The 20,633-nt window shown below is 46.9% G+C and overlaps 1 long non-coding RNA gene across 1 annotated transcript; it reads left to right on the forward strand.

Moving 5' to 3' along the window:
• The first annotated feature begins 951 nt into the window (after positions 1 to 951).
• On the forward strand, positions 952 to 5,349 carry LOC123381568. The gene is made up of 2 exons (XR_006588715.1): positions 952 to 1,264; positions 4,690 to 5,349. It is a non-coding gene; the product is annotated as an uncharacterized LOC123381568 (long non-coding RNA).
• The last annotated feature ends 15,284 nt before the right edge of the window (positions 5,350 to 20,633 follow it).

A 20,633-nucleotide genomic window follows, 5' to 3' on the forward strand; every position in this document is an offset into this window, starting at 1 on the left:
TCACGGAATTATCATTTTCTAAGATTCTCGAGTTATGTTTCACAGAGGTTAAATAAGTCAAGTCATGAAGGCCACACAACCAGTTAATGGCAGAGCCGGGATTCATGTCATGGAGAGTCTTTCTATAAAACCAAAAAAAAATAACCAAGCAAATATTACTAGATGTCCCAGTCCCTCCCAAGAACGACTCTGAGTTCTCTGACCTGTTGCACACTGATGATACAATTGCAACATGAAAAACGTGTATGTTGGGGCATCTGGGTGGCTCAGTCAGTTAAGCCTCCGACTCTTGGTTTCAGCTTGGATCCTGATCTCGTGGTTCCGTGAGGGGGTCTGCGCTGGCAACACGGAGAGTGCTTAGGATTCTCTCTCTCCCTCTCTCTCTGCCCCTCTCCTGCTCACCCTGTCCCATAAATAAATAAATGAACAAAAAATATTAAAAAAGAAAAAAAAACGTGTATGTTGTTAGAAGTGGTGAGCAGGAGAGGCCCGCGGAAACCTTGGGCGTGGGCAGGCTCGGTCTGTCAGGTGGCACTCATTGACCCTGTTTTGATTTTCCACCGTGATGACAATTTGGAATTTTTACCCCACTGTGGAAGGTGACGGTTCATTTCGCGTCTTACACGGCTGGTTTACTGTGCTTTGGATGTTGTTTTCCCCCCACTCATCACAGGCGTCGGTACTGATCTTTCCTCGGGAATGACAGGATATTACGCCGGGACTGTGGGGACACATGTGTCCCCCGTCCCCAGCCACCCACGAGCCCGTGATGCATTGTCTGTATTCCTCTGTTGCCCCTGTAACGGCCTCTCCATTTTGAAACGTGACTAGGAGGAAGCTCCCAACGCTCCTGCTCGGATTACGTTCCCACAGGTGAGGCCACACTCCAGATAGGGCCCACCTGCTGGCCTCGGTCCGTGGCTGGTGGGGAATTAAGTGCGTGGAGCCCCGGCGGCCCGTAACAAGCAGGCCACAGGGAAGGGGCGGTGACTCCCGCGCCTGTTCTCTGGGCCCGGCTGATGCTGCTGCTACTCTCCCTTCGAGTCACTGCCTCCGGGCCGCACCACTCGCCCACCTGGCCCAGCAGCCCAGCCCAGCCCTGCTCGGGCTTCGCACAGGGCCCTGTGCCTCTGCTCAGGAAATCCGAAGGGTCTGCAGCTCAGCCTTCCGTGGGAAACCACCAGCACCCCAGCGGCCGACTCAGCTCAGTGACTTCCAGGTTCTCCTCCCTCTCGAGCTCTGCCTGTGGGTCCTACCAGGTCATGTAAGTAGAAGAGGGCCTCTCGGTCCAGCATTGTGTTTTCTGATGGCCACCGCGGGCCCGCCTTCACTGTCACTGCTCTACCAAGGAAACAGCCTGGGTTAAAACGCGGCCCTCACCAATTTAATGTAAAGGCAATTCAACATCCATTCGTTATTGGATGTAGCATGTAGGGAGCTCACGGGTCTGTGGGGGCCAGTTGTGTTTTTCTGAAACAGATTTGGTCCAACAACTTGTTCGTGACTTTGCAAATCACCGTGAGCACTTGCTACTTGGAATTGTTCGAGGCTAGTGAGTCGGTAATGCCCGGGGACACAATAACTGTGGTTGGGTCTGGCATTCCAGATCATCCTGCTCAACACCAAGGTGGGCTCAGCCTTCTTCCTGACCCCTGATACTCAGGATTTTATGTGGAGGAATGGAAGAAACACTTTGCAGGTAGTCAGAAGCCTGGGTTCTGACCTTGGTCTTGCCCTGTCGGGCTGTGTTACTTTGGTCAAATCGATTTCTGTAAGCTTTAGTTTCTCTTTTTGACGTTAGGACTATTTCCGTATTTCCCAAGACTTAGCCTATGTAATGCAGATCTGAAATGCTTTCCAATAAAATTGGGCTTAGGGGTCAGGTAAGTTGGGGAGACTTCTTTGGGAAGCCATCTTGCCCCCTTAGAAACCTCCTACGTATGCCTCCTTCAAGGCCCTCTTCTAAACTTTGATTCCCCGCAAAGCTCACCCAGATCTATCCATCTTCCCCGGGAGAATCCATACCTTTCTCTCTTCTCCTACAGCACTTTGTAAATTCTTCCACCCTAGCGCTCATCCCACAGAACCCGATTTATCTCCACAGGTCTGCCCAGCGACCTGTCTAGCCTTTTCCCACTTCTTATAAACCCAAGACCCATCACAGATATGATGAATAGTGTGTGCAACATAAATGTTGATATGAATAGCCAATAATCGTTACTGGATGACTGGGTATATGTTTACGCTTCACTGCGCTCCAGTAACCGTGTTTGTTGATTGTATGCACACCTTTCTTCCTTCGCTTCCTTGGGAAACAGCTTCTCCCCAGCTCCAGTTATGTCATTCCAGGGGGGCTGCGGGTCGTAGCGCTCAGCCCCTTGTCCGCAGGAGTAGCCATGATGTGACTCAGCCTGGCCCACCCTTTTACTTTAGCATCTTTTCCCAGTGACACGGTGGGGGAGGGAGGCACGTGACCTTGACCCAAGCTAGACCCATCATGGTTCTTCTCTAAGATTTACTTCATTGTTGTTCACGGGTCCTGTATCAAATTTTGTTTTTATGTTTATTCATCCGTGTTAACCATGTGAACCACCTTCACATGGAGCCAGAAAGGTCTCGGCGGTCACCCACATTAATGCGTTCCGTGACAACACTAGGGCACCCAAATTCAGGAGAAGGACTATGATGTCTACACCTCCACAGGTTATGTGCCCAGAAAAAGGTGACGTTGACTTCCGTGCGTCACAAAAATCATCGGGAAGTCTTCCATCACGTTCTACTTGATTGCTCTTTGACATTCAATCCTTTGGACCATTGCTTCCTCTTTGGAGCTCCTTCCCGCTCTGCTTTCTGGGATCTGGTTCTCTGCTGGTGCTCTACTCACAAGTGATCCCCCTCTCACCTCCTCCGTGGACTCGTTCTTCTGTGGAGTTTGTCCTTTTGGGTCGTGGATATTAGAGGACATGAATCAGAAGCCATTGGTGACCGTCATCCGTCATCTGTGGGAATCTGTCTTCAGCAAGCAGGGACAGAGTGGAGGCAGGGAGATGGGGGGAGAGAGAGTCCATGGGTGGGCGTTGACTGTAGCCAGTCTCTGAAGTCCAGCAGGTTCTCTCCCTCTGGTCCTATTAGCCTCCAGTGTCTTTCTAACACACTCTTTGATACTTAAGTGAGGTTGGGGCCCCATCAGTTGTCATATAACTCAACTAAAACACAACTTGAACCACCCCCCACCTTTGGCCCCTATCATCCTTGGAAGGTCACGACTGTAATGGCCCAGCAGAATGACATAAAGACAAAGTGCAGGGTCACAAAGAGGGAGGCAAGATTCCAGGGCCCAGAAATGGTTTCTCCAGAGCCCAACTCAGAAAACAAGCACCTTTTGCAGAAAGTCTTTGTTCCTGGACAATCAATCTACTCCTTGCCTCCAGCCTAGCCCTCTGAGAAACCTGCAATCCTTCAGAAGGATTCCTATATTTGGATGCTGACTCAGCCAAAAAAAAATTTTTTTTCCCCCCTCAACTAATTTCATTCTGCAGTCCCCACCGGTGACTGACAGTGTTCCAGATTGGGAGCACTGTAACCGAAGGCAGCAAGTTGCCTACTGTTATTTCCCGCTTTGTTCTAGTTTAATTGCTTTTGTACATGTGCCTATTACATGAAGAGCTAAATGAAAACTCCACGGGACTGAAAATAGCACTTAGAATAGCATTATGTCCCCTCAGAGTCTCCTATTTGACTCTGCAGCTAGCCAGGTGTTTTTCAGCAGAAGGAAAGATTTTTTTTTTTTTTTAATTTACTGGAGATCTGGGGGAAAAATGATGGCTACAGTTTTGTCTTGCCTATGCCACTCCTTCTGGCAAATTCTCCCATTAAGATGACAGGTGTCCACCACCAAGCCCGCCACTTCGTGCGTGATGGAGGCAAAGGAGAGAACAGTTGTATCATAGTTCCCAAGGTGGAATTTGTTATTTTCTCCAGGAGTGGGTTTGCGTAACAGGAAGCTTTGATAATAAACACAGGACTGTGCTGTTTTTAAACTGTCATAAGCTTTTCTCGGTGTTCAAGTGGTAATGGCCATTATGGTTAATATATCGTGGATTGGTCAATGCCTTGCACTTCTTCTTCTGTATTCTGGAACATAGGGAGGGGGGTGACCTCACAGGCTATTTTCCAAACAGCTGTGACAGCACACTTCCTAAAGAGTTTGACCAACGGGAGAGACTGGCTCTCATTCATTTTGTCACCAGAATCTAAGAGGCCATTTGAGAATGGAATGGAGCAAATAGAGAGGAAGCAGAGGATGGGGCTACAGAGAAAAACTCATTTGAGCTTCTGGATCAAGCCATACCTGAAATCAGAAATCTTTAGGCTTTTGGTTTATAGGAGCCAATAAATGCCCACTGTTTTTTTGCCCCCCCCCCTTTTTGTGCTATTTGTGACTAAAAGAATCCAACTGATATTGATCATTTCACCGTTGGGTTCTTCCTCACGGAGAAGGATCTTCCGAGGACCCATGAGGAACGTGAACTACACCTCCCCTCACTTCCGTACCCAGCCCTCAGTTCCCAACCGGTTCCCCAGCTGCCTTTGGCCTCACAGCTGTGCCAACTTTGCTATTTCCACATGGGTTCAGTTCCAAGACAACTGCTGTTTGTTTGTTTGTTTGTTTGTTTGTTTTTCTTCAAGGAGCAAAGTAGAAAGCACAGAACGGAGGTTCTCAAAGTGTGTGACCCCAGAACCGGCAGCATCAGCACCACCTGGGAACTTGTCAGAAATGCACGTTTTCCATCGCCACCCAGATCTCTGGGGTCGGAAATTGTCGGGGTGGGGCTCGGAGAGCACGGTATTGCAACCAGCTTGGCCACGCTGAAGCCTGAGAACTGGTGGCCTAGAGGAGGTCCCAAGTCACCGGAGACTGTAGAGCACCCAGGACCGGCTTTTACAATGAGCACATTTGACAAAGCAATCGTAAGACCTGGATGGTATCTTCTGAGAAATGGTTTATGACACACAAACTGCAAATTCCAGGCGGAGCAGTAGGCCACCCACATAGGACATCTGTCAAGTGTGGAGACCACGACAGGGTTCGGACATCACGGACCCCTAAACATCTTTGCACACCAATCAACACAAGTGAGCTGGGGAAGGGGGAACAAAAGGCAGAGAGATTTGGATGTTTCTTCTGTGGCAGAAACCACTTTGTGAAGCAGCTATTTTACAAGAAAATGAATTTCTCGGGAGATCCCGTGTTGGTATCCTCTCCGGCGTTCAGCTTTAGTAATTTGGGGGGTTGGGGAGGTAATCATTTGATTTCTGTGCAAAATAAATGTAGTCTCTGTTGCAACAGCAGCTTGTCCAACTGCATCCTACCCTCTCCTGCTGCCTGTGATTTGGAAGGAACCAAGAGGACACCCCTTATGTCTCTCGATTGCTAAGAGTGTTCGGTCGCCTTACTCACTTAATGAGTCCCTGCACCCGGAGTAGCTGTGGCTCGTTTCTGAACAAAGCATTCGGTAGAGCCCATGTATTTGAGCCAAACATCCCTCTTGGGGCATATATCTGAGCCTGAACATTTAAGAGGGAGCATCCGGTTGGGTGAAGGATGTAACTCCCTTGGTCGGGGTGAGACTGCCCTCAGTCTCTCCCCGTCCAGCTTTCTTCTTTCTAGAGAGGATTGCGCCCGTCCAGCTTTCCATATTGCGATGGTAGCGACATTCTCTCCAGACTTGGGAACAGTCTTCAGGATTAACTGCTGAAGGCACAGTGCTAATTTGGAGCATAGAGGGACAGCTAACCAGTTCCCAGCTCTAAACCCCACCAGCAGGTGGCGGTGGCAGGACCCGATCCAGGGCAGCAATCGGGGGGCAATCCAGAAGCGCTGCCTCCTTCAGAGGCTCCGTGTTGCCCACTCAGCCTCGCCTCTCAGGTCTGAAACCTTACGGGATATAAAGGGTTTCCACGGGGCGCTCCCACAGCGGCGGTTGCTGGCCAGTCCTCCTCCTGAAAGACATCTGTGAGTGACTAACGTTTCATCCTGTCAGGTGCGCTCTGTCCCCATCCATCTCTCAGTCTCTCCTGCTGCTGCCAGATAATTAGTTGGTATTCAATAATGCTGCCTTTGTTAAATGCCTGCTGAATGAGGTAAGGCTGTAGGATAGTGGCCAATGCCTACACACACACACACACACACACACACACACACACACACATGCACGCGCACGCGAACATACTCAGGATGTCTTCTCAGCCATGAGTTTTATTCATTTGTTGATCTTTTAAAGACTACAGTGACAACAAAATTGAGCTAGAAAAGCTCGCTTTATTCTATGTCGCCGCATCGGCCGTGCTGCCCCATGTCGGCGTGACTGGTGTAAAATCTGTGTAGAAGACTGCCCGCCTGTGTGTGCCCCACTGGCTTGCTATTCCTACTCGTGTGTGGCAGCAAGAGCCCAGGACTTGCTATCGAGCAGACCGGAGTCCACACGCGGGCTCCACCACTGATGTGAATAATCGGCTACATCCCTATCCCTTACGTCCAGCATGTGTTTCTTGAGCACCTACTAAGCGGCACTCACTGGACGACTTGGAATCTGTCAATGACACGAACAAGGATCTCTGCCCTCGTGGGGCTTATTTCTCGCAAGAAAGGATAAACAACACACAGAATGAAAAAGGAAATACTAGGGTAGGAAGCTGGAAGTGCTGTGCGAAAGGGCAGAGACCAGGTCAAGGCGGGTAGACTCACTGAGTGATGGAGTATCAGCTTGCAGCACTCGATGGGGGAGTCAGCACAACTTCCAAGAGCACAGACCCGAAGATAAGAGAGTTAGATGAGCGGAATACCTTCAGGAAGAGTGTTCCAGGCAGAGGGCACAGCTAGAGCAAAGGTCCTGAGGCTGGAGCATGCCTGGTGAGTTTGAGGAAAGGAAGGAAGCAGGAGTGCTTCCTGGAGTGGGGGAGGGGGAGGGAGAAGAAGATAGGAGGTTGGGGGGTAACAGAAGGGTGGGATGAGCTTGGTCATTGGAGACAAAGGGTAGGGTGTTGGCTTTATGGTAGTGGTGTGGGCAGTCATTGCTGGACTTTAAGCAGAGCCATCAGGTGACCCGATCTGGGTTCTAAATGAGTCACCCAGGCTGAAGCCCGGAGGCCAGCCTGCAGGGGGCAGAATCTGGGAGAGATAATGGGCGGAGCCAGGCCGGCAGCAGTGACGGGAGAGAAGGGGTTGAACTCTGGACGTGTTTTGAAAGTAGTGCACCAACACGACTTCCAGATGGACTGGACGTGGGGCGTGAGAGACAGGGGGTGTCTCCAAAGTTTTCGGCCTTGCGCACCTGTGAGAGTGTAGCGGCCATCAACTGAGCCACTATTTTGTGAGAACTCAGTGGAAAGCGTGTCCCACAGAGACTGGCGCGCAGTGGGCTCTTTCCTGAATGTTCCTTTCCTAAGAGCGACTGAGTCACTCTGCTCCCGCCTCCTCACACTGTCTCCCCGGGGGCCCAGCGACCGCCCCTGCATGTGTCTTTCGCTGGGGGCCGGTGGAGCCGGGCACACGCTGAGGGTTCAGGAGAAGCATTTCGAAAGGGCTTGGAGCAGAGTAAATGCTCAGCAAATGTCGGTTTCTATGAAACAGAACGTAGCAGGTTGTTGGCCAGTTGGGCGTGAGTGATTGGTCTCCACCCCCCGCCCAAGTCACTGCACCAGGATCAAGGCCAGGTGTTTATTGTTTATTTTTCAAGTGTTTATGTATTCATTTTGAGGCCGAGAGAGAGCACGCGGCAGTGGGGCAGAGAGAGGGAAGGAGAGAGAATCCCCAGCAGGCTCCGCACCGTTGACACGGAGCCTGCCGTGGGGCTCACGCCCCCGGACCGTGAGATCATGACCTGAGCCGATACCGAGAGTCGAGCGCTTAACCGACTGAGCCACCCAGGCGCCCCTGGAGGCCAGGTTTTCAAGCAGTGTCAGCAGACCCATCCCGACCCTGTGTGACCCCATCAGTACTCACCGCCCAGCGCTGTGCTCATTCCCATCAACCGTGTGCTAATCTCACCGCGCGTACGTGGCCACGGAACGTGGTCACACGCCCCCCTGTCCCCTAGAAGGCTCCCCTTCCCTTCCCTCTTCCTCCAGACCGCATGCCGCCTTCCCAGCAAAGCTGTCTTCACCCCACCAGTTGTGTTGCCGCTGGGATGTGCGGGGCACGTGTATCTGCCCTCACTTCTCACACATCACAGGGCAGGGACGCTGTTGAAAATATTTCACAGTCGGTATGGCCCAGACGCGGACCTGTCCGGTCGGACCCCAGCCAGAGCCAGCCTGCACACGACAGCCGGGCACCGGCTTTCCCTTCGCACGTGGTGTCCACGCATCACCTTGCCCGCCTCCCCGCTTCCTCCTAAGGTCCCACCAGCTCTCAGACCACCTCTCAGTTACTTCCAAACCCCAAAACGGTGTCTGCCGTCCAGACTCCCTGTAGGTATTTCCTGAATAAACAGTCACAGGGAGGAGAGGAGCAAAGGCCCTGGCGTCCACTGAAACGCCCGGATCAAAGGACCCCTCCCCCCACCTTGCTCCCGGCTGTAGGAAGGCCACGATCCCCTCTTGCAATAAAAGACACTCATATTGGAGCCGAAGGTGTCTCCCCGAAAGCAAGTTTTCACAAGTGGCGAGGCCAAAACCCACCACATCCTCCTCTGCCATCCGTTCCAGAGAGTGCACTTGGCCTTGGATGCCCAGTGGGGCACACGTTTGACGGGATGGAGGTGGTTTGGATTTACTGCTTCCGGCTCTGCTCGGCTTTGGCGACTTCCGCTGCCTGCTTTTCCTCGCTCGTACACTCACCTTTTCTAGCCCGAACTTGAAAGTGGGTTTTAGAAATTTATTCCCTCTCCGTCAGGAAAAACAAGCTCCAAACGGGCCAAAGTAAATTGGCTGGGCGTTTAAATAAATGATTATTTTTCCTAAGTGGCCTCTCCTACGTAGCCAATGTCCATGATTTTAGCCAAAAAATAAATAGAGGGAAAGTGAGAAAAATTAGATTAAAGAGGGTTGGACAATCTACATAGAATTCTCCAAAGTTCAGCCTGGGAGAGGCCTTGGAGATCAGCTACCTCAAGGTTTCTCAAACGGTGTTCCAAAGAGCCCTAGGCGGCCCATCGGGTTGGAAGGAGGAGGAGAGCAGGTGGGGCCCCAGCCCCCCATCACCTCTCCAGCCAGCTTCACTAAGGTTCTACATGTTTTGCACGGCAGGTGACTTAAATAGAGCGTCTGGGGGTTAAAAGTGCCTGCCAATCACTGTTGCAAGCCCAAGCTGCACCTTTTACCGACAAGGAGAACGGGGTGAGAGGTGAATCAGCCCGCCTGGGCTCTCAGAGCAAATCGCTGTTGGGGTTAGAACTCCATTTCCAGTCTTCTGATTCAGGTACTTTTCCCTCGGTGCCTGACAGCCTCCCAGCACCACATTGCCTGTGGTCATTTGCCAGGGGCTCTGCCCTCACCCCCTGCTCCGGGTGGCCGAAGGGTGGCATCCTCCCAGAGCCTCTGGTCACGAAGGATGGAGTGACAGTTCCAGGGGTGGGTAAAGATCCAAGCAGGACCAACCAGAGTCCTCTCTGGAGCCACGGCAGTGACACGGAGAGAGAGGAAATGTCTATCCTGAGACTGAGGGCATTAAGATCCCATGAGACGTGGGGCTGTTGGAGGCCCTGTTACGATCATGGGGAAGGGTTTGTCTGAGAAGGGACCCAAGACAGAGACAAGCACGTTAGAGAGTGAAGAAAGAGAGAGAGCAGATTCCTGAAGGCATCATTTGAACCCTTGGACCCAGGCGTATCCAAAGCTTGTGTGACCTCTGTGCTTCTCAGTCCTGTGAGCCAATAAGTTTTCCTCTTTTTGCTTAAAATAATTTGATTTAGTTCCTTAAAAAATTTTTTTTTAATATTTATTTATTTTTGAGAGACAGAGACAGAGCATGAGCAGGGGAGGGATAGAGAGAGAGGCAGACACAGAATCCGAAGCAGGCTCCAGGTTCCAAGCTGTCAGCACAGAGCCCAATGTGGGGCTCGAGCCCACGAACCATAAGATCACGACCTGAGCCAAAGTCTGGCAATTGACCGACAGAGCCACCCAGGGGCCCCAATTTGATTTCGTTTCTCTCTCTTGTTGCAGGAAGTGTCCTAACGTGCCCAAAAGTAAGTTTTGTTTATAGAGCATTTGATGCTATTATCAAATTCTTTCCATTACCCTAAGTCACAGAGGGGAATGGGGCCATATTTCCTCATTACAGAATGGCATCACCTCCATCCTGGCCAAAAGCTGACCACAAGGACACAAGAAACTCAGGATGCCACAACATGCCAGGGAGACTTGTCTGCTCAACAGATATTCTCTGAGAGCCCTCTAAGTGCAATTCCAGCTTCTCACACCCTTGATGTGAACCCCCAGTCTAGCCGGCAAGAAGGTGGAACAGGAAAAGGATGGGCTTTGGACATACTGGACTTGAGACTGTGTTTGATGTCTTGCCTTCCAGGTACCACCATCACAATAGAGGGAAGAATGCACATGTATCAATCAAGGTCTAACCAGAAAAACAGGGAACAGCCTCATGGGTTGACAACAGAGTGAATTCATTCAGGGAATTGGTTATGTAGGTGACGGAGGAGGGGAAGCACCAAGTGAGATGGCGAGGCACCCCAGAGGTTAGTAATGTCGGAATCCGTGGCCGCCTCTAGGGCTGGAAGGACAAAAGGGGAGGTGGTGATAGGGGTCACCTGATAGAAGCTGCGACCATCGCGGGCCTGTCTAGTGGGAACCACAGACAAGGAGGAGGCTCAGCTATCACTGGAAACCACGTAGGTGTAGACAGAAGACAAGTAAGGAAAGTAGGAATGCACTGGCTTCTTCTTTTTCCCACCTCCTTCAAGCAAGAAGCAGAATATGCTCACCATGATGCATCGTAGGTAGAAATACACAGGGGGAGACATGATGACCGCCCTGGATTTATTTCCTGCTTTCCACAGGGTGGAAGCTGAAATGGTGTTTCAACCAAAAACCTAGGCAAGGTCGTGATTTGGAGGCTTCTTCAGGCTTTGCTAATTTGGGGAGACGGAAGGTTGTGTTCTCCTCTTCTCCCTTTACTTTCACACTGAGTGGACACGTGCCACTGAATCACATCAGCCACGTGTGGAAACAAACAGTGGGTGTTGGGAGCCACTACACCTCAGAAGCAACCGACCTAGGCTTTTGTTCGTCTCCTGTCATGGTCTAGATGGGCAGGGTCCTGGTGGTTTTCATCAAGTCAGCTGAAGGAACAAACGTTTATCTGTCAGCCCACCTTGGAAGTGCGCGGTCCTGAGCCTGTTGATGTGTAGTTAAGAGAGAGACAGCTCATTCATGGAAACCAGCTCCATTGACAAATTCCAAAAAAGAGGCCAAAACTTCCCGAAGCTCTTAGGTCATCTTCTCTGCCTTGTTTTGTTTCTCTGTGGAAAGTGACAAGCTAAGAAAGCCAGCAGGTCGTTGAGCGAAGTTACTCATTTATTGGGCTCTTGTTTGGTCCAACCCCAATTGGTTACAATTTGCTTCTCAGAAGTGTCAGAGTCTGACAAGGAAACACAGCCTAATCCTTGTTGATACTGGGAGGGTCTGCAGTTCATCAAGTGGAAAATTGGGATTTAATGGGAAATGAGTCTTAGGGAGGAGGAATTGAGACATCTACTTGTGTTTTATGTGTTGTAAAGTGTTGTGTGACTTCTAACTGTTTAATTATGGTGCTATTCACTCACCAAACATTTGTTGAGTAATCTGTGTGTCTTCATAGCTTTTCCTCAGAAAACAAAACTGAGGCGGGGGGGGGGGGGGGGAGGGGCAAAGCCATGAAGATAGTAAGGATGTTAGGATGTAACATCCTGTAAGGATGAGAGATTCCCCTTTAGTATTTGCTCTTCTCAAGAGACCACTAAAGCCTAAGCAGGTTTTGTTTTGTTTTGTTTTGTTTTGTTTTGTTTTGTTTTGTTTTGTTTTGTATTTTTTTAGAATTGTCAAGTTTTAGGTGAAGGAGAAGATGTTTTACTAATTCAGCCCTACAGGAGGATGATGTTACACAGTGGAGAAAGTTCAGACTCTGGAGATAGAATCGGATTTGATTCCTGACTCTTTTACGTACCAGCTGCTTGGACATAGGGGACCCACCTTCTTTCTGAATCTCAAGTTTCTCATCGAAAGGGTGGGCATCACAATGACCACCACGTAAGAAGTAAAGAAATCACTAAATTTTTAACACTCGGTGGGGCATATAATAAGGGTTCGCGTGACTATCATTCCAACGTACCCACTATCCACAGACCCACATGTCTCTTTGTCAAAGCGAGCCCACATTATTCATCTATGCCCCAATGCCACAGCTTTCTCTCGTCTCTCTCTTAGGTACTTTCTTTTAGGCTGCTGAAGCACACATGCGTCCTCTCTGGTAAGACCCCTAGCTCCGGACATTGTGTAATCTCTCTCCACCCATCTCCCATCCCAAAATAACCTACACCACTGCGCTGTTCTTGGTTTGTGTAACCACACCTGGTATAGTGCCCAGCACAGAGTAAATTCTCAGCAAGTCCGTGTTGAATGAGTGAACGTATGATCTGGCCAATCTGACAAATGAAATCATGGGGCCGCGTGCAAATTTGCCACCAGTCCTAGGTACCTTGTATGTATTTTAAAATGGGACCTTGGAAGCGATTGTAAATAACCCAAAGTGGGGGGTTGCTCGTGCGAGAATCATGGGGGTTCTCACATTAGAATGTGAGGAGAGCGAATGGGATAGATCCTTCTGGGGGGAGTTCCTTGGCGTATCGCTCAAATCATACCCGGGATTGCACTCTGACAGCCTCTGTGAGGCATTCACTGTTCTTTGTATTTATCATAGGAAGTATCGAATTGGGTGGTTTGAAGGATTTTTGGATAATTACCAGGCATGGCTTTTATGCTTTTAAAAGCACTGCATAAAAATTGTTTCTAATGCCTGAGCGTCCCACCTCTAACACAGACCTACAGGAGGACGCACACGGCTACAAATTATTTGGGAGGCAGTGGCGAAGGAGGTGCACAGTCCTCCTCGTAAAAATGGACCGTAGCCCGCGCCCATGTGACACCGTGCTCACGTGCCCAAATGTCTTAATTTGGCCACATCCACACCAGGCTCTGAGGAGGAGAGCTACCCAACTGCAGACAGGACCCAAATAATCAGAGTTGTCCTAAGCATTCCTCCTAGAGGAAAATAAACTGTTGATTTTTCGGTATTTCCAACAATGTTTAATTTGGGAAATAATCTTTGTCGCATACAATTTCTGAATTACGTATCATTTTCATATGTATTTTACCCCCCCACACACAAAATAGACAAGGTAAGGTTTGATGGTTTTTCCTCCCTTGCACCCCCCCCCCCCCTTTCCACCCTGCCCTGTGCTTGGAGGGGATGAGACTGACCCTCCAGACTGCATCACCCAGGTGCCCTTGATTCTAGCTCCCAGTTGGGTCCAACCAAGGGAAAGCACCACCATGAGCTTGGAGGACAGAGGAGAGAGTCAGGGTACTTCTTCCCCTGCTGCGTTTCGGAAGTGTGCTTTGTTCTGACAGTCACTGCATCTCTAAGTCTCCACCTCCGGTCCAGAAGCTTCTCTTTATAGCTCTAGTTTTTGTCAGACTCCGGGAACAGTTCTTTCCGCTTCCCCCATTAGGACTCGGCGGTAATGGCTTCTCACTGTTGGAAATTGCTACGTGCCCCAACACTCCCTGTTGGTTTCCTTAATCCTCCTCGTACCTGTGTAAAGACTCTAGTAATTAATTGTCTTCAAAATCCAAGCTGAGTGCACCTTTTGTTTCTCGTCGGGACCCCACGTCACGCAGGTAATTGTGACATGACAGTAAAATTCCCAGGGTGGCTTACAGAAGAACACCCAACTTCTAATATAGAGGAGCCAGGAACTGGCCTCAAAACTTAAAACTTGACACCCTCATCAAGTCACCTCAGGGAGGATAGAAAATGTCTTAGAATAACAATGCCCTCTTGTGTCCTTAGCTGTTTCTTAGAAAGTACCTCAACCTCACAGTGTTGTACCAAGACCACATTTATAAAAATTCATCCATTCATTCAACATTCAGTATGCATGTATTCATTGCCTACTTTGGGGAAGAACTTGGCAATTTGAGACAAGTGAGACATGGTTCCTGTCTTTGAGGAAATGTGTCATTCTGGCAGGTGAAAATAGACAAAATCAATGAATCCTTGAACTGATTCTTGAGGAACAATGGGTGCGTTCACCCAACGGAAGTCAGAGACAGAATTCTGTGCAGAAGGAGCAATTTAACAATGGTTGGAAAAGGAGGGAGAAGTAACCCAATTGTTCAGGGAACTTCAAAATGCCTATTCCACCTACAATGTTAAAGGAAAGGGGAAGGAAAGGGGACAAGACCAAAGGGTTGGCTCACAAGAGTTGAGAAGGGGCTAGAGCATAGGGGGCCTTGGGTTCCCTGCCTGGGAGCTCACGGTTCATGTTTAGGGTGGTGTACCCCTGAGGACTTTAAAATGGGGAAGTGGCACGATTAGATTAATAACACTCTAGAGTAATCTGATGTCATCATAAATGCTAGATTAGAGGGAGCCATAACTAGAGACTCGCAGATCAATGAGATAGTTCAAGAGTATTGCGTTTATGTAGACTTGAGAAGGCTGCAGGACGCTGGTAGCTGAGTGGGTGGGAAAGGGAACAAATCCAAGAGGTGGCACATGTATCAGGGTGTCATTTGAATGGGAAAAGCTTAATAGAAAGGATTATTATCTAGGGGTGCCAGGCTGGCTCAGCTGGGAGAGCATGTGACTCTTGAACTTGGGGGTGTGAGTTCAAGCCCCATATTGGAGGTAAAGTTAAAAATAGTGAAAAAAAGAAAAAATAAAGCAGGGGGAGCACCTGGTGGCTCAGTTGGTTGAGCGTCCGACACTTGATTTCGATTCAGGTCATGATCCCAGGGTCGTGGGATCAGGCCCCATGTTGGGCTCCATGCTGAGCCTGGAGGCTGCTTAGGATTCTCTGTCTCCCTGTGCCCCTCTCCCTGACTCGCATTTTGTCTCTCTGTCTAAAATAATAAAGTATAGAGCACCCTTTACTAATAAGTAAAGTTAGCTAATAAAAAATTATTGTTATCTATAAAAAGAGATGGAGGTAATGGGGAATTGGCTAATAAGAAGTAAGGAGACCTGGAAAGAATAGAGGAATAGCAGATATAAGCAACAGCCACATACATCCCTAGGGCTGAGGTCAAATGCCTGAGAAAGGGAAAAACAGATCTGATTAACAAATCAAAATTGCAATTTAAAAAAGTTAACAAAATAGACCACTAGCTAAGTGGATCAAGAAAAGAAAGAGTAAGGAACGCCTGGGTGGCTCAGTCGGTTGAGCATCTGACTTCGGCTCAGGTCATGATCTCACGATCTGTGAGTTGGAGCCGCGTGTCAGGCTCTGTGCTGACACCTCGGAGCCTGGAGCCTGCTTCGGATTCTGGGTCTCCCTCTCTCTTCTGCCCCTCCCCAGCTTGTGTGCCCACTTGCTCACTCTCAAAAAATAAATAAACATTAAAAACAACAACAACAACAACAAAGAAAGAAAAAGCACAAACATACAAATTAAAATGATGGAGGAAGCAGAAAAAGTTAAAAACAATGATAAGATACTGCAGATCTCTGTGCAATTCAATTTGGAAACCTAGATGAAGTGGATAATTTCTAAGAAAATCCAGAATATTCAAATTCGATGCCATTGGAATTTGAAAGTTCAAACATACTCATTTCTATGGAAGAAACAGTGTTTATAAGAAACCAACCCACACCAAAAAATGTTGCCATGCTCAGCTGGATTCGTAAGTGATTTCTACCAAATCTTCAAGATGAGATTGTCCCAATGTTCAATAAATTTTGTAGAACACTGAAAAGATAGAAGCAATTCCTGATGCCTTTTTTGAAGCAAGTACATCATTATACATAAACTAGATAAAGACGATACAAAGAAAGAAAACTAGAGACCAGTATCACTCATAAATATTAATGCAGAAATTCTAAACAAAAAAAAAAATCCCAATCTAGAGGAGATGGAAGAAAATTTATTGAATTCAGTCTTTATAGGGGAATGAGAAAAATTAAAGGAATAAACAAACACATTATTAAAAACATAATCCAATACTACGTTAAATAAAATGATGTCCTATGACCAAGGCGGATATATTCAAGGGATGCACTATTTCTGTTGATGCGGAGAAGGCCTGTGGCTAAATGCATCACCCATTCATGATGAAAAAACTCATGGAAATAGGAAATGAGGGCTGCCTTCTCAATATGATAAAATATATACACCTTAGTCCTAAAGCTAATATTCTCTTTAAAGAGGGAATATTGGAGGTATTTTCACTAAGATTGAAAAAGAGGCAAGAATCAAACATCACACTAAATGTGTTAGCTAATGCAATTAGACAAGAGACACCAATCAGAGGCCTAAGGATGGGAAAAGAAGTAAAACGACTTCTATTTGAAGACAACGGGATAGTTTTCTTTGAAAAATGCAGAGAATCAATGATAAAGCCAACTCAAACAATAAAAGAATTCATTGAAGTAGCAGGATATAAAGATTAAATGCTTAGGGGCACCTGGCTGGTTCAGACAATAGAGCATGTGACTCTTGGTCTAGGGTCGTGAGTTCATGCCCCACATTGAGCATAGAGCTTACTTTAAAAATGAATGAATGAATGAATGAATGAATGAAGGCAGGCAAACTGCTTTAAAGAAAAAAAGAAAGACGAAATGCTCAGCAATACATTTAACCAGAAATGGGCAAAACCTATACAATGACAACTTTGAAACAGTCTCGAAAGACACAAAAGCAGATTTGAACAACTAGAAATCTATTCCCTGTTCTTGGCTAGGATGATACCATTCGAAAGATATCAGTTTTTCCTAAGTTTATAAATTCAGTGCAACTCCAACAAAACATACCAAGAAGCTCTTTTTAAGTTGATACTGAAGTTCATATAGAAAAACAGACACGTGAGAATCACTGGGAACCGCTGAAGAAGAACGCCTACAAGGGAGGACTAGAACTATGAGACATTAACTTGTAATGTAAGGTTCCTCTAATGACAATAGTGTGGTATGACACGGGATAGACAAACACTATAGACCAGTGGGACGGAATAGAAAGCTCAGAGTTGGGCCCAAATACATACGGAATCTCGCTGTACTATGTTTGAAACTCTTCTGTAAGCCTAAAGATAGTTCAAAAAACAAAATTAAAACCATACGAACACCATTAGTCATTAGGTAAATGCAAATCAAACCCACAATGAGATATCACTTCCCACTAGGACGGCAGCAATCACAAAGAAAATAGCAAATGTTGGGGAGAATGGGAAGTCATTGGAATTCTCACGCATTACCAGTGGGAAAACTGCTGTGGAAAACAGTTTGGCATTTCCTCAGAAAAGTTAAATGTAGAATTACTATATGACCTAGCAGTTCCACTCCTAGGTATATGCCTAAGAAAATTGAAGACAAACGTTCACACAAATACTTGAACATGAATGTTCATAGCAGCCTTACTCATACTAGCCCAAAAGTGGGCACAACCCAAATGTCCATCAACTGCGTAAACAAAAATGTAGACCAAAAACATGTGGTGTGTCCATACAATGAAATATTCAGCCACATTCTTTTCAAAAAAAATGAGGTGCCTGTTACATGCTACAGCATGGATGAAACTTGAAAACATGCTAAATGAAGGAAGTCAAGGGGAGTCTAGGTGGCTCAGTTGGGCATCCAACCATGATCTCACTGTTGGCGAGTTTGAGCCCTGCATCGATTGAGCTGTGTGAGGCCAACATGGAGCCTGAAACCTGGTTCAGATTCTGTGTCTCCCTCTCTCTCTGTCTCTCCCCTGCTCGTACTCTCTCTCAGAAAATAAATAAACATTAAAAGAAGAAGAAGAAGAGGAGGAGGAGGAGGAGGAGGAAGAAGAAGAAGAAGAAGAAGAAGAAGAAGAAGAAGAAGAAGAAGAAGAAGAAGAAGAAGAAGTCGTCAGACACAAGCAGGGTGCCATATTGTGTGAATAGGCAAATCTAGAGCGGAAAGTAGACTAGTGGCGGTCAGGGCATGGAGGAATGGGGGGCAGTTGGGATTGCGAACAGTCTCAGGGGTTCTTTTGGGGGTCATGGACATGTCACGGAATTACATAATAATGGTTGCACAGCATTGTGAATATACTGAAAAACCATAGAATGGTACGACTTTAAAATGGTAAATTTCATGTTATGTCCATTTTATCTCAGTAAAAAAGGTTGCATTGAAAACCTCCATACACTGGAACTAAAACTAGAAAGAAAAAAAAATAAAGGCACCTCCAGACACACTAGAAACATGATGACAAAAAGCAAAGAAAAACTCTGGAAAGGGGCAAGTTCCACTGGCACAGAGCAGGCACTGTGGGCTGGACCTGGAAAAGAAAGGGGATTATAAGCTGACCCAAGACCCAGTCCACCCCATTGGCTCCTCAGCTTCCTTGGTGCTCTCGCCACATTTGTACTCCCATGCATTCTGAAAACAGAAAGTTCTACGCAAATCTGAATGATTTCACAGGATCAGCTTGCCTTCTTATCTCTTTTCCCCTCTTTTCTCCCTGAAAACGACTCCATTTGAATTCCACGTTCTTTGGGGATCCCAAAGGTGGCTTTCCATTACTGCCACCACGGAAGAGGAAAGGAATGGGGATTATATGGGGCTTTTCTATCTTTAGTGAAGCCAGAGTCAAATAGAAGCGTGAAAGCAAATGAAAGAGGTAGTATGGGCGAGAGAGCCTGAGAAATCCTTGAATTTCTTCTATATTTAACTTTCCTGGGCTTCAACTCTCCTGGGCTCTGAGTAAAAAGGGAAAAGAGGAATGAGAAGGCTGCTGATTTCTCTCAATTTCGTTTTGTGTTTTGTTTGGGTTTTTTCTTATTTCTCATATCTATGGACTAAGCCTTCTTCGGCAAAGCCAGACTGTGGAGGAGTGGCAGAGAACCCAGAGCGGTGGCTTTAGATGGAAATTTCTAGAATGTGGCGTTACATATAATTTTTTCCTACACGTTGACTGGCTTGAAGATTGTTACTTTGGCAACATTGGTCCTTTAAATCTTTATTGTCATGTTTGGTGTTGCCATTTCTCTGAGAAGCCCGTTGGTATACGGGCCTGAGTGAATCCTTCACACTGTGAGTGATGCTTTATGCCAGAGCACATAGTGAGGTCTGTTGTCTCACTCCACATGAAGCCCCTTAAAAGACTGTATTCATCTCAGGGTATATCAAGTTGTGAGTGTTCTCATAAGAGAGGCGGTGTACCAAAACAGATGACTGTGGCACACGGTGCTCCCCCCCAAACTGCCAGTGAAACAGCCATCTTGTCTCCATTCCACGGACAACATTCTAGGCCTTGCAAAATGCGGACGCGCCGACAATCTTCATTCAGCATTGGCTTCAGCTGTGAAGGCATTTAGCCATTTCACACAATAACAACCACCTAGGGGTGCTCTCTTTCCAAACGGGTAAATTCAAGTGATTTGGTTTTTCGTTAGCCCTTCTATGGTTAAGGGAATGCAACCTATTTGAATATCTTGAGGTGAATTTTTCAACTGTAGTTTTGTGTGGACAGGAATTGGGTGAGTGGAAGAATGAGGAATTATAAGCATTCAATTTCTATTTGACCAGTATCTTTAATTAACTGGAACTTCTTTTCTCTCTCTTTTTCTCTCTTTCTTTCTTTCTTTCTTTCTTTCTTTTTCTCTCTTTCTTCCTTTCTTCCTGCCTTCCTTCCTTCCTTCATTTCTTTCTTTTCTTTCTTCTTTCTTTCTTTTCTTTCTTCTTTCTTTCTTTCTTTCTTCTTTCTTTCTTTCTTTCTTTCTCATTCTCTCTCTCTCTCTCTCTCTCTCTCTCTCTCCTTCCCTCCCTTCCTTCCTTAGGCAGTGATACTTTAAGAACTCATGTTGAGGATGTTAAAACAATTTCCAGGTCATTTCTTTAAATTGATTTGCCTTCTAAGTCTCTACTCCTGTGGAAATGGAACTGACGGTCAAAAAGATAACACTAAGTAACTAGGAAATCTCCAGTTACCAAAAGAATTAACTGTGGTACTTCTGTGCTGAATAAGCCATGAAAGAGGAATAAAGCATGTATAAAGACTTGTCAGGGAATGTTCACAAAATTTTAAATGCGAAGTTTAATTAATTGCATGATTCACTGGGCCACCTGGCTGGCTCAGTCGATGGAGCCTGCAACTCTTGATCTTGGGGTTGTGAGTTCAAGCCTCACGTTGGGTATAGACAGTACTTAGAAACCAGCCAACAAATCAATAAATAAAATACAGCAGTTAAAAAAAAATCACATAGTTCAGTTGATCTGGGCCATAAACTTCCTGCGTAATTGAAGACTTTATGAGAATTCATATTGAAAGTTGCATGTATACATGCCCTGTTGAAAAATTCTAGAAGTATTTGACTATAAAATGCTTACCTTAAAAATGTGGCATGTAAGTGACTTACTTTTTTTTTCCCCCCGGTGAAAACACTTCCTC

Source organism: Felis catus, chromosome D4, assembly GCF_018350175.1.
Source record: "Felis catus isolate Fca126 chromosome D4, F.catus_Fca126_mat1.0, whole genome shotgun sequence".
Taxonomy (NCBI): Eukaryota; Metazoa; Chordata; class Mammalia; order Carnivora; family Felidae; genus Felis; species Felis catus.